The sequence below is a fragment of the Schistocerca nitens genome, chromosome 3 (genome assembly GCF_023898315.1).
Source record: "Schistocerca nitens isolate TAMUIC-IGC-003100 chromosome 3, iqSchNite1.1, whole genome shotgun sequence".
Lineage (NCBI taxonomy): Eukaryota > Metazoa > Arthropoda > Insecta > Orthoptera > Acrididae > Schistocerca > Schistocerca nitens.
Genome location: NC_064616.1, coordinates 413,899,384 through 413,912,039, shown reverse-complemented (window position 1 = coordinate 413,912,039; position 12,656 = coordinate 413,899,384).

Here is a 12,656-nt window from a genome sequence, read left to right as displayed (position 1 = left end):
TGCCGAAAGTTAATATCACTCGAAAAGTTTACATAGCGAACATAAAATTTCATTGTCAAAAAGTCTCACTTTCGTCGTCGATGAAAAATCTGAACTATAAAAATGTTCTTAAGATTTTGCGTGAAACATGAATCCGATAATTGTTTCCACAGCTTCTCCTGACAGCAAACGCGATGGCAGAACAATTGATTTTGTATACAGAATGAGTGGACTTCAAATTAAAAATTATATGTGTTGCCAGCTAAAAAGTGTTTTTCGAATGTCTATTACAAACTAGTTACTAGAGCTATTTTGTTGACGAAAGACTTACTGAGGATAATTCGCATGTATTGAAAGTTAAGCTACTTATAAACAAGAACCAGTTATTGAAACAATGAAATATATAAATTAGTAATTTTTTACTTCATTAAAGATATTTGAAATTGGTCTTTGCAACTATTAAAAATGCGTATTTACAGTATGCATTCGGTTTCCTTAGTAACTGCAGACACGGGTGTCAAATATCTTTTGTAATTATAATGCAACCATAAACAGGAAAGCCACACAAATCAAGAATTATTTGTTTGTTTTATTTTTATCATCTCCCTCCTAGTGCCGCGGCGAAGAAAGGCTGCAATCTTCCTACAGTCACCGGACTACGCCACAGGCAACCTTATTTATGTATTTGCTTGTTTACCTTACTGGATTAGGGGATATAGTCACCTCACAGTTTACAGCATAGTAATACATATTTTATCTATCAATTAAAAACAGTGTATGAGAATGTATGTAAGATTTATACTATATTGTACTGTACTATACTGTGAATGTATAAGGGGCAGACAAATGAAAACCAGGTAGATGGAAAAAAATAAGTAAACCGTTTATTATTTCAGAAGTAATTACCATAAACGTTAATGCATTTATCCCAATGAGACACAAGACGGTCCGTGCCTTCATGGAAAAATTTTTGCGGTTGCCTGCAGAGTCATTATTGTAGCCATGCGGGCGCCTCTCCATCCGAAGCAAATCGGTGACCTTGAATGTCTTTCTTCAGGGCTCCAATACTATGGAAATCGCGTGGGGAGAGATGGGGACTGTATGGAGGGCGTGTAAAGGCTTCCCAGCGAAACTTCTGCAGCGTATTCGAAACAACCTCGGCAACATGTGGGCGTTCTACAGCAAATGTATTTCCATAGAGGCACTGGCCGTCTTGTCTGACAGTGGGATAAATGTATTAACAGTTATAGCGATTACTTTTGAAATAATAAATACTTAATCTTCTTCTATCCGTTTCGTTCTCATTTAACTGTCCTTTTATACGAAAGATTTATCTTATACTAAATGAAAAAAAAACTAACAGTAGAAGTTGGAAAAACAGAATGGGACTAATGGAGTAAGAGAAAAGGGAGGCACGATTTACAGCGCGTATAAAATTTTGCATGAAAATACTGGGACAGCTGGTTGTGACTGCTATTAGCGAGTAATAGAGGGAGAGTTTCTCAAGCGAAAAGCAATCACTTTATTTTTCAATCTATATAGATGTGTAATTTCTCTGATGGTAGGGCAGCATATTCGTTAGTTGAGTGTTTGCAACACAGAATGACCTGGCATAACATTTGTAGTTTGAATAGGGAGTGGAAGTAATTCAGAACGTTTGGATATTTTGTGTCGTGAATGTAGGCGATGCAAAAATGTTACCTTTCAGAATATAAATTTGGGGCTGTAGTGCAAAGGAGTATGGTAAATATGCTCTTGTAATGTACTGAACAAAGATATATCTTTGTAGAAATGCTATTGTGATCATACAATGGAGGGGCGGTAATCTATCGTACACAGAAATTTGAAGCGAGATCAAAGCATTGGGAATTGTCATTGTTTCTATCTCGTTGTGGTATGTCACATTAATGCTATAATCGAAAAGGGGCAAAATTAGCCCATGGACAGTTATGTTTGATGTCTTTGAAAAAAGAAAAAGTATTTTTGTTTTGGTCCAATATGAATTTATTCCTAAACCTTCCCTATAAAGATACAGTATTACCTCTTGAGTTTCAGTGTTTTTTCAGTATTACATCAAGATTTATAACTGAGGATTTCAAGTTATCTAGAACAACTTAAGGAGGGTATTCACGCTGATGCGCTATAATGGTTGAAAGTGACTTATTTGGATTTTGTTTAAGTCCTATTTTGTTGACCCACTCATAAGCAGATGGGAGATCTTCGTTACTTCAGTTTACAACGGCCATAAATTTTCCAGTCTGGTGCTCAAATGCTCCTGGAGATTGTTCGTGTACAACGTACACAGACAGTAGTTGTAGTGGGGCAATATGGAACCCAAAACGTCGTTAATGAGTATGGGAAATAACAGTCGCCCTAACATTGGTAACTAAGGACACATGATGCTATGCCCTCCAATGGGTCTTCTGTGCTCCCTTTATTATGCACCATTCATGTCCAGTAAGAGATGATGCACCCCATTCGCGAGCCATAACAGAACTCAGTGAGCGTGACGAAGACATGATGAAATCAAAAATCTCAATATAATAGCCCGATGTCCACCAACAGTCGATTTTCTGTCGTTAATCACTTTCATGGGTACTATGTTGTTGCTGAAGTCCTGATTGATGAGAGTCAAATACATCATTATTATGTAAACGTTCAGTTAACTGAGCGAGCAAGATTTATTCAAGTACTGTACGCATCACTGAAAGAAGTAGTGCTCCATAATACTATGGACAATTTCGTGTATTTTCTGTCGTAAGCATTCTATTAGAATACTCTTGAAAGTAGATGGAAAAGTACATCATTTGAACCTTAAGAATTAAAGGCATGTTTGAATATGTTCACTATAATAGGCAGAACTGCGTTAATGATATCTGTAAGCATGTGAATGGTAATTCCATGTTGCCCTGTCGCAACAGATTTGATAAGCATTATGTGTCATTTTGCAATTGCGTACGCGCACATAAATTGACTCTTGAAACTGCACGGTGAAGCGAGATAGGTTAAAATCATCCTGCGTACACTCTTGACTTTACCCCCGTTTGAATTTAATATTCCCTGCCCTCAATAACGGCATTCGTGAAACCAAGTTCATCAGCTATGAAGAGGAAAAAGAATGCAAAAGAGCATAATTTTTCGCTAAAAGGTTTCTGAGAAAACATAGTGATCAAAGTTATTTCATGTTTCCTGAACTCAGAAGCTGACCTTGTGAAAGCAAGTTCATCATCCACGAATAGGAAAGAGAATTCAAAAGAGGACAATGTTTCGTGACAAGTACTTTGGAAAAACACATTAACCAAAATTATTTCATTTCCTTTCCATTTTTGTGTCTAAAAACATTTGTGGTAACCCTCACATTACAAGGTTGTTCTATATTAGTTACCGAAAAATAACTAAATAATTTCGAAATCATTATTGGCTCATTAACCTGCGGGGGCTCTTCAAAGTTCGCGCCGTGTTCTCGAGTTTCAGTCCTACACCGCCAGATGTCGTCCCCTTTGCTCGTTATGCGGAAACAGTGCGTAACCATAGTAACAATGCAGACATATAGCGGCGCGAGAAGTGCCTAGTGTTGCTTGTGGTACCACGAAACGCAGTCACCAACTGTTGTAAGAAGACACTTCAGAAAGGAGTCTCACAAAGCTCCGCTTCAGACAAAGACTATAAAAGCGTGGTATGATTGGTTTGTGGAAACAGGTTGTGTGGCACATCGAGAGAGAGGTCAAGCGACGTCGCCCACGGGCTCTCGCGAATGTGGGAAAACATCCGTACAGATAGGATAGCCGCCGTGTTACAGGAGGAATCCACATGGAACATTTGTAGGAAGAAACTTGATGTACTGTCAGTTTCAGAACCGAGAATAAATTATTTCAACTAAGTAAATCTCGTGTGTTATTTAATGGTACTTTTAGATAACTAACTTAGAATCGCCCTTTATAAAAACCGAAGAAACGTGGTATATATATATATATATATACTCTCGCACAATGAAATAATCTAGTTAATCTGGATAATCTTTTCTTTAGTTGAAACTACTCAGACATAAATTGACACGTCATACACCAAGAGTTAATGTTCCAGGTTCCCGACTTATTTCGTACTATTCTGTTCTGTTTAGTGTTATACTAATCGTAATGTTATCTCCGCTTCAGCGTGATGTTAATAATTTTATTTGAGCAGCGCTCCCTGTTTGTCATTGATAATTTACGAACCGGCTCTACAGCGCATGCGCAGCGATAAACAAGTTGAAACAGTTTGAGCTTCTCACAATACAGGACAGCTTGTACTTTCTGCATCATAGTTTAGATATGTGTAACGCTAACCGACAACGCAGGACTATTTGCAACGTCATACTGGATTTCTTAGTTCTGAAATTAAAGTTCCGTATTTGACACTTTTAGTATTGTAACTTGCTTGCTAAGAAAATATTTTGCGAAGTAACATTGGCACACTCAAGTTCTGTCAAAACGCGTCGTTTTTGAAACAACTTGTTAAATAAAAAGCCAGGAAATGCGACATTGATTTATTAACAAGTTACCTTAAATTTATATCAGGATCAGTATAGAGTTCGACATTAATTCACTTTTTCGAATTGGTTGGCAAGAACCCTACGTTCGCAGGCAGGTAATCGCATGTTGTAAAAGGAAGTTGTCTTACCAGGCTGAATTACGTTCAAAAACTCATCTGTTTCTTTTATTTATATTATTTTTCTGATTTTTTTCTAGAGTAAGTGAATAATTTTATGTACAAAACAGGTAAAGTACATTATGATGTGGGTTGTGTCATGCTAGATTAAGTGACATGATGTTACGAAAACTCAATCTTGCTGTGACACAAACACACACATACATATATATACATACACACACCGCGTATGGCCACCACCACCTAGAGACAAGGCCGCGGCGCGAAATTCATAGCGGGTCGTGACGTCACTCCAAGCGGGCCACCATGTTGTGTTTCGAAGAGTTTGTTTATCTACACGTTTGTTGGATCGAGTGCTATATTCGTGCTTAAAACTAGCGATTACAGTGTTTACGTGTAGTGAAGCTACTGTGAACATGGTTTACAAGTGTTGTGTGCCCATGTGTCGTGGGAATTACGGAACTCGACCGAAAGTAATGTTGTTTTCCTTTCCGAAAGTTGCGAATCTGCGTTGGAAATGTCTTTCAGCGATTCATCGGGCCAATTTCCAACCCACTGAGCACACGAAGGTATGTAAAAACTATATACCTACTACAATTATTATTTTTTTCTGGTGGAATATCTTGCATTTTGGATACATTTGACTAAAATTGTGAGCAAAAGTTCGCAGTAAATAGGCCTACTATTCGTTATCAAGTGGCTTTATTTTTATTTTGAAAACGAAATATAAATTTGTGGCTCGTGTTACTTTTTATTCGTGTTTAAATGTCTCTGCAGTTCGTATTTTGTTACGCATTACCGACACGTTTTATTCTCTATTTGTGAGTGGGTGTTGTTTTTCACTCTCGCATTAGTTAGCACGAGTGCTAACGAATGTTGAAACTACTGTTTTCATGTTTAAAAAGCGATCTCTCTGTATGAAGCATATCTGTGTTATTTTTCGATGTGTCAAACAATGGAACAAATTAATTTAGAAATAGGTTAAATTTATTATTGACGTTTTTAGCTTGACATGTTGTCTCATTCCAACTGCTGCAAATGTCTGCTGAAGGTTTGTAGATTTTCACTGTTGACTTATGCTCAAAATCTGCCATATTTTTACAGGAAAGAAAATTTACATTACAATAACAACGCATAATTGTTTTTGTGAGGTGAGTTAAAAGTGATTGTTTGCTTGGGGAATGTACTCAGCTTTCCTGAGGGAGCTCTATAAACAGTTACACAATATTTATTTAGGATACTGAAGGCAGAGGAATTTAATATTATACACTGTATTAGTGCAGAATTTTTCAAGTGAGTGTAAATAATAGTTGTCTGGAACAGAAAGAATGTACTTTATCACAGTGCATTTTCACAAATGTACCTTGTTTCATCATGTATATCGCAATATTATTTACATCCCGCACTCGTACGTTTTCACTGGCTATTGATAAGTCTTATGCAATTACATTACCGGTAAAAAAGAATTATAAACTATAGTTTCTGCTATATCGCGATTGATAAAGTTACTTATTTTAACCATTCGGCAAACTACTCTCCTCTTTGCGTGGTATCATTTGCCAAGATCTCGTTTCGTTATCTCCAGCGGTTTACGAGATATGACAGGCGCTATGAATATTTCATTCCCGCGCGTTGCGATCGAAAGTGAAGTTGCTGCAGATGCTCAATTTTTTTCGAGATTGGAAGCAGATATTGATCCAAAGTTTTACGAAAATTTCAAAACCTCATCTGTATTTCATACTCAGCAATAGAATGTGTAATATGCATCAAACACAAATTCATAGCGACCCCTATTTTTGATGGCAACCTTCTCAAATTTGATACTCACCTGTGAAATACCACAATAGTTATGACCATTATCGAAATGATTGGCACTTCATGAAGCTGCCATGTAAAGCTAAAAGTATTTCAGAAATTATTTTTTACGGAATAGGTTCTGTAAAACCGTTTGACAAAGATTTGCAGGCCGTGCGTCTCGATTCTTTAAGCGCAGCGCCAAGCCAACCCTGGCCCGCTTTGCGTGACGTCACAAGAGCGCGCCGCGGCCTTCTCTTTAGGTATGGCGCACCGCGCGTGCACGAGCGGCATCGGTGCTGCCCTCAAGTTCAAGTGCATTGGGAAGACATAGGCAAAACGATGTATCACCAACGGACACTAATTACAATAATTCTCTGGTCGAAAAGAAGACGGTTGTTGTTTCATATGAAATAAAAGAGGATTCCACCTCTTACGTACAGGGAAACCCTTATCCCTACTAATAATAGTATCAGAGAATCGAATTTCAGTAGTTTCCCTGTAATGGGATGCAGGTGCGATCATTTGCCTCTCATTATACAACATCTTATGTCCCTCATTAAGACAGTGTTCTGCCATTGCTGATTTCTCTGGCTGGAACAAACGAGTGTGACAATCGCGTTCTACACACCAGTTTTGAATAGTACGAATAGTCTCGCCAATATAAGCCATCCCACAATGACATGGAATTTTGTATACTCCGGATTTCCATAGTCCCAAATCATCCTTTACCGATCCAAGAAGGGCTCTAATCTTAGCGGGTGTCACAAATACACTTTCAATGTCATAACTTCTAAAAATTCTTGAAATTTCGGGGATACACTTCCAGTAAAAGTAAAAAAAAGCAATAGTTTTACAAGTATCCTCTTATGGTTCATCCGGCAGTCCGACCTGAAGAGCACGGCATATTCGTTGGTCAGTATAATCATTCTGTTTAAAAACAACTTTAAGATGATCCAGTTTCTATTCCGCAACCATTTCCGGTGTGATGACACGATGAGCCTGTCGAGGACGAGCACCGTCTTCCAGTGACTCGCGCCCATCGAGGAATCGTTTGCGCCATTCTAAAACACTTGAACGACTTAGACTGTACTCACCGTACACAGCCTTCATCCGTCGATACATTTCAAGGTCTCCAACTTCCTCCGCCGCCAAAAATCGAACCACTCCTTGTTGTTCCTGCTTACTCGCCTGCATGTTCAGTAGTGGACGATAACTTTGTGTGACCCCCTTCTCTTCGGCGTGAAACCACACTAGCGCTATGCAACATCAAACGGTGCGCACGCGTCAGTCTCTCTACCAATAGACGGCGCCACCGTACGTATACGGCAAAAGCAGACGCACCGACCAGGTTTCATTTGAATGAACCTCATATGTGCTTATCGCTATCCTATGACTCTTGTCACCTCAGTTTATAGTTCCTTTACCACATCTCCTGCCCATGACGCCGCCAAGCGTAATACAATCTCGCGTGGGTAGTGGTCGTAAAGTTTTAGCTCAGCAGTGTGAATATACATGATGTACAAGAATTCTGTTCACAAACTGACAGATACGATGATACCGGGGGTAGTAAATGCATACAGAGTGTACAATTGCCACTGTGATCGGTGTTCACCACAGTGTGGAATGGAATTTATTGCGTGAACAGCTACTTCTTCCTTCTTGTCGTACCAGAGTACAGGCCTTGGGACCTGGTTATCATCCACCTCCGCTTGAGTTTGTTGGCCGGTTTCTATAACAGGTCAACGAAGACCTTTAGTTTCTCGAAGTTGTTCTGTTTACTAATGAGATTCAGTTTACTTGGGAAGACATGCACGATTCTCGTAACTCACACGCATGGACCGCTGCAAACCCACGTACAGCAGCTGTGAGAGGTGATCAGATACAATTTACAGCAAATATTTAGGCCAGTACCGCAGCAGACTACTTTTTTCTGACTTACATGTTTCCAATCCGACTACGGTGACTAATATACAGACTGTTCTTGCAATAGCAGCTGCCGACATTATTGGAGGAGGAGGAGGAAGAAGAAGAGGACAATGCGGTTCCAGAATGATGGAGCACGTGGCTGACAAGTATGTGTAGCATTATCACGTACTTTCAGTAATTGGTGGACCGACCAGGATCGCCTGTACATTGGCCTTCAGTATCCTCGGACTTAATCCTAATCCCCTTTCTCTGGGGATACATGAAAAGGACTTAGTTGCAAGGATTCTTACAGCGGCCACATACGCACAGAATACATCCCCACATTTTTCATCTTACGCGGGGCGCCCAGTTTCAATACGAGCTCTGGGCTGACGTCAGTTATGCTCATTTTTAACCTTTACTGTAAGACTGACCAAAACAATAAAGTACTGAAACACATTTAACATTGTTTCGTTCTTAATCACACCCAGTGACCTACGGTATACTCTGTACTCACTATACATTTGCGACACCAGGTTGCTTACCGAAATATGTTTTTTTGTTGTCTCTGTCATTATATCTGTCAGTTTTGGCACTGAATTTTTAACACCCTGCAGAGCGCCACATTTAACTTGAGCGCCACAACGAATCCGCAGCGGCCCGATATCAAAGACAACGGCAAGAAAATGAAATTCAACGAAGTTAGCGCACTTTAAAAACAGCCAGAGATGGTGGAACACAAGATCAGGGAGACTAATGGCGTATTAAAACATCCTAATAATATGAATAGATTTGCCAGCCATCAGAATCAAGCAGGCCGTACAACCAACTTGAGACGCGAGCATTATCGGTGAGTAACTGCCGCTGCGCGATCCATATCCTGCACGAGGGTAACAAAGAGTCCACAACCCATTCGCCGATGATTACAGTTCATGGCACATACTGCAAGGTGAGACAAACAGTAGATCCCCTCTCCCTCCACTACATGAATCTCAATAAAGTTTCCCACTGGACACCAATAATATCAACAGGTTTAAAACTGTGACGAAATACCAAGCCCCGCGGAGGAGTCATGTCGAAATATAATGGACCCAGAACAACAAAATACACCATTATATCCAGAAGAATTGCGCTACGGTTGCTATAAGTGGCCGCTTGCCTGCCACCTCTGCTTCCGGCACAACGCCCGCGATCAGAGGGTAGTGTGCTCCAAACGTGCAGGCGCTCCTCCGGAGACGATGATGCTCGTGGTATCGTAAGTACGCGGGTGTTTTGGAAATATTACTGCTTACGGACAGTAACATATCAGGGGGCACGATAATCTTTAGCAGGCGCCACCGAAAGCCTCAGCCTCGTTCACAAGCAGCACGCGCATCGGCGACGGCAGCGCTGCTATCGCAGGGACTATGTTGCAAATCACGTATTCGCTGAGCGATGTGCGATATCCTTCCGCCTGCGACCTACTTAAGCCGCGGCTCGATCGCTAAGAAGGAGCAAGTCACGTATTCGTTGAACGACGTGCGATATCCTTCCGCCTGCGGCCTACTTAAGCCGCGGCTCGATCGCGGGTATTACGCCGGACGCCCCCCGGCCCATCAGTCGAAGCTCTCACCGGGGATCCCAGCACGTCGTCGCTCGAGCAGCCACCACGGATGACACTCCACAGCAGCCACACCGAGCCGCCAGCTATCTTCCTCGGAGCTTTCACCTCCTCCAGCGCTGACCTTCGCGGGACTCGATGCCATTGGATTGCTAGTACTTCTGTGGAACTTAAACTGAGCACTATGGGACTTAACATCTGTGGTCATCAGTCCCCTAGAACTTAGAACTACTTAAACCTAACTAACCTAAGGACATCACACACATCCATGCCCGAGGCAGGATTCGAACCTGCGACCGTAGCAGTCGCGCGGTTCCGGACTGAGCGCTTAGAACCGCTAGACCACCGCGGCCGGCTCTTAAACTGTGTATTTGTGCCTAGCAGCGATCGCTGCCACCAGCGTCACTACGGGCTTTGATTGTATCATACTGTGTCAGATCAGGACAGTCTTTCGGTTGTGTTATTCAGACTGCACTACCAGGGAATCTTCAGTTGTTTGCGTGTACACTATAAAGGACATAAAAGTAGCAGTTAAGGAAACATTGATTTTATCCACCGATTGTTATTTTACAATATGACGCGGCAACATGCCCAGATAGCTTGTGTGTTAACTTACCTACATGAGTTTGCCATTTTGGGTTATCCTAGATCCACAAGCCTATTCTAATCTAATTTCTAAAATGAGGGATATTTCGGATTCATAGCTTTTCACATCAGTATCAATAGTTGTTCTCAGATAAAAGCTCAAGGACGCACTACTTCAAGATGACAGTAATCTACAATCTTATTAAATTTTCGTCATAGGGCAAAACAGCAGCAGAAATTTCACACTATTGTCTTACAAGGCGTAGTCTTTTTTCTCTCTTTTTCAGTGGTATTAACGAATACGAGGTAACAGTGAAAAGAATAAAGACGTAAAAGTGTTTATAAACTATTGCACCCAACACACAAAGAAAATAAAATATGAAAATAAAAATGACATGCTGTCAAAACATAATTGTTTACGAAATGCTATAAATGTAAAATGTAACGCCCTAGATTACGAAAGAATTTAAAGCTTAGAGAAGATATCCAATAAAATGCATAAAATTTGGTTGACAGGACATCTGTAACTGAGCATAGTGGAATCAGGAGGTACATCGGAACTAGGAGTCAGGAGGTACATCGGAACTAGGAATCAGGAGGTACATCGGAACTAGCGCAGAGGTTAACTTTAACACAAAACGGAATATCGCCTTGCTAGGGGCCAAACTTTAGAATCCTGCACTTCGTAAGTGGAAGTGATTCGAACACGTTTCCCCTTCAAACAACCACCGCGCGTTATTTAGATTTCTTGAAGCGGTTTATTATGTGATTTCACAAAAAAATGCGTTTCGCGGAAGACAGAATTGCAAAAGTTACTATTTCCCGATTACAAGACCACACCTGAATATTCTTGTGTGTATTGCGTTAAAAATCTTAAAGTAAGTAGCAATACGGAACCAGGAATGAGAGAATACTCCAGCAACAAGGTACGGCACGACGTAAACCAGACTAGAAAGCAAGCTATCAGGCATTTTATTCAGTTTGACTCAACGGCAGTACAGGCAGCATCGTATACCTGGCGACTAGGCGTGCAAACCTTTCTAAAACTTAATGTGCGTATTCGTCAGTTTTCACGTCCTGATGTGGTCTATGCTATCATTCAGTCTTCGACCATCCTCTAACGAGGGCTTATTTAAACAGGTGGTACTTAATCAGCCGATTGCGTTGGAAGAGGGGGAACTGGAGAGAACGAGAGCAGGTAGTCTGCGGCAGGCAACGGTATCACCGTGTGCCGTGTGACAGGTAACGTCGCTGTGTCTTAAACACTCGAAAGTGTTAAAAGTCCCGTCGAGCGATGGACACAACGGAGTTGATGGGATTAGCCGCGGTCAAGCTTTCTGCTTTTAGAATGGAAAAAGGGATGAAAACTAAGGAAAATCCAAATCAGTATAGTCAGATGGTGTTTTAATGTCACTCCTCCTGATAGGAGTCCGCTGTTTCAGCCACTATGCCACTTTTTCGGTAATAAACTTTCTGTCTTTTAGTATGGCTCGAAGACAAAAGTCGTGTTGTCAGTCAAGTTTGATAGAGGTTATGGACGTTTTTCGCGAAGCCATGCTGGCAACATGAGAGTGGATTCATTGTGCCTGTATTTGAATAAAATGACTTATTTCTTTCTTAATTATCATTTGTTAAGAACTAATGAGCTGACTATACCTGCCAGGTTAGCCGAGAGCGCTAATGCGGTGCTTCCTGGACTCGGGTAGGCGCGCCAGCCCCGTATCGAATCCGCCCGGTGGATTACCGACGAAGGCCGGTGTGCCGGCCAGCCTGAATGTGGTTTTTAGGCGGTTTTCCACATCCCACTAGGTGAATACCTCGATGGTCCCCACGTCCCGCCTCAGCCGACTCGCAGAAATCTGAACACGTTCGTACTATTCCATGGATTACACTAGACACAGACAGCTTGGGTACATTAATTCCGTCCCAGGGGGCACGGGGTGTCGACAAGAAGGGCATCTGGCCACCCCTTAAATTAACCTTGCCAAATTCGACCCTAACCACGTCGACCTTGCGACACCGCGGGACAAACGCGTAAGCAAAAGAAGAAGGAGAAGAAGAAGAAGAAGACGAATGAGCTGGCTATGTGGTTCAGTCATATATTGTAAGGAAACGTTTTACTTAGGAAGCACATAGCATATTT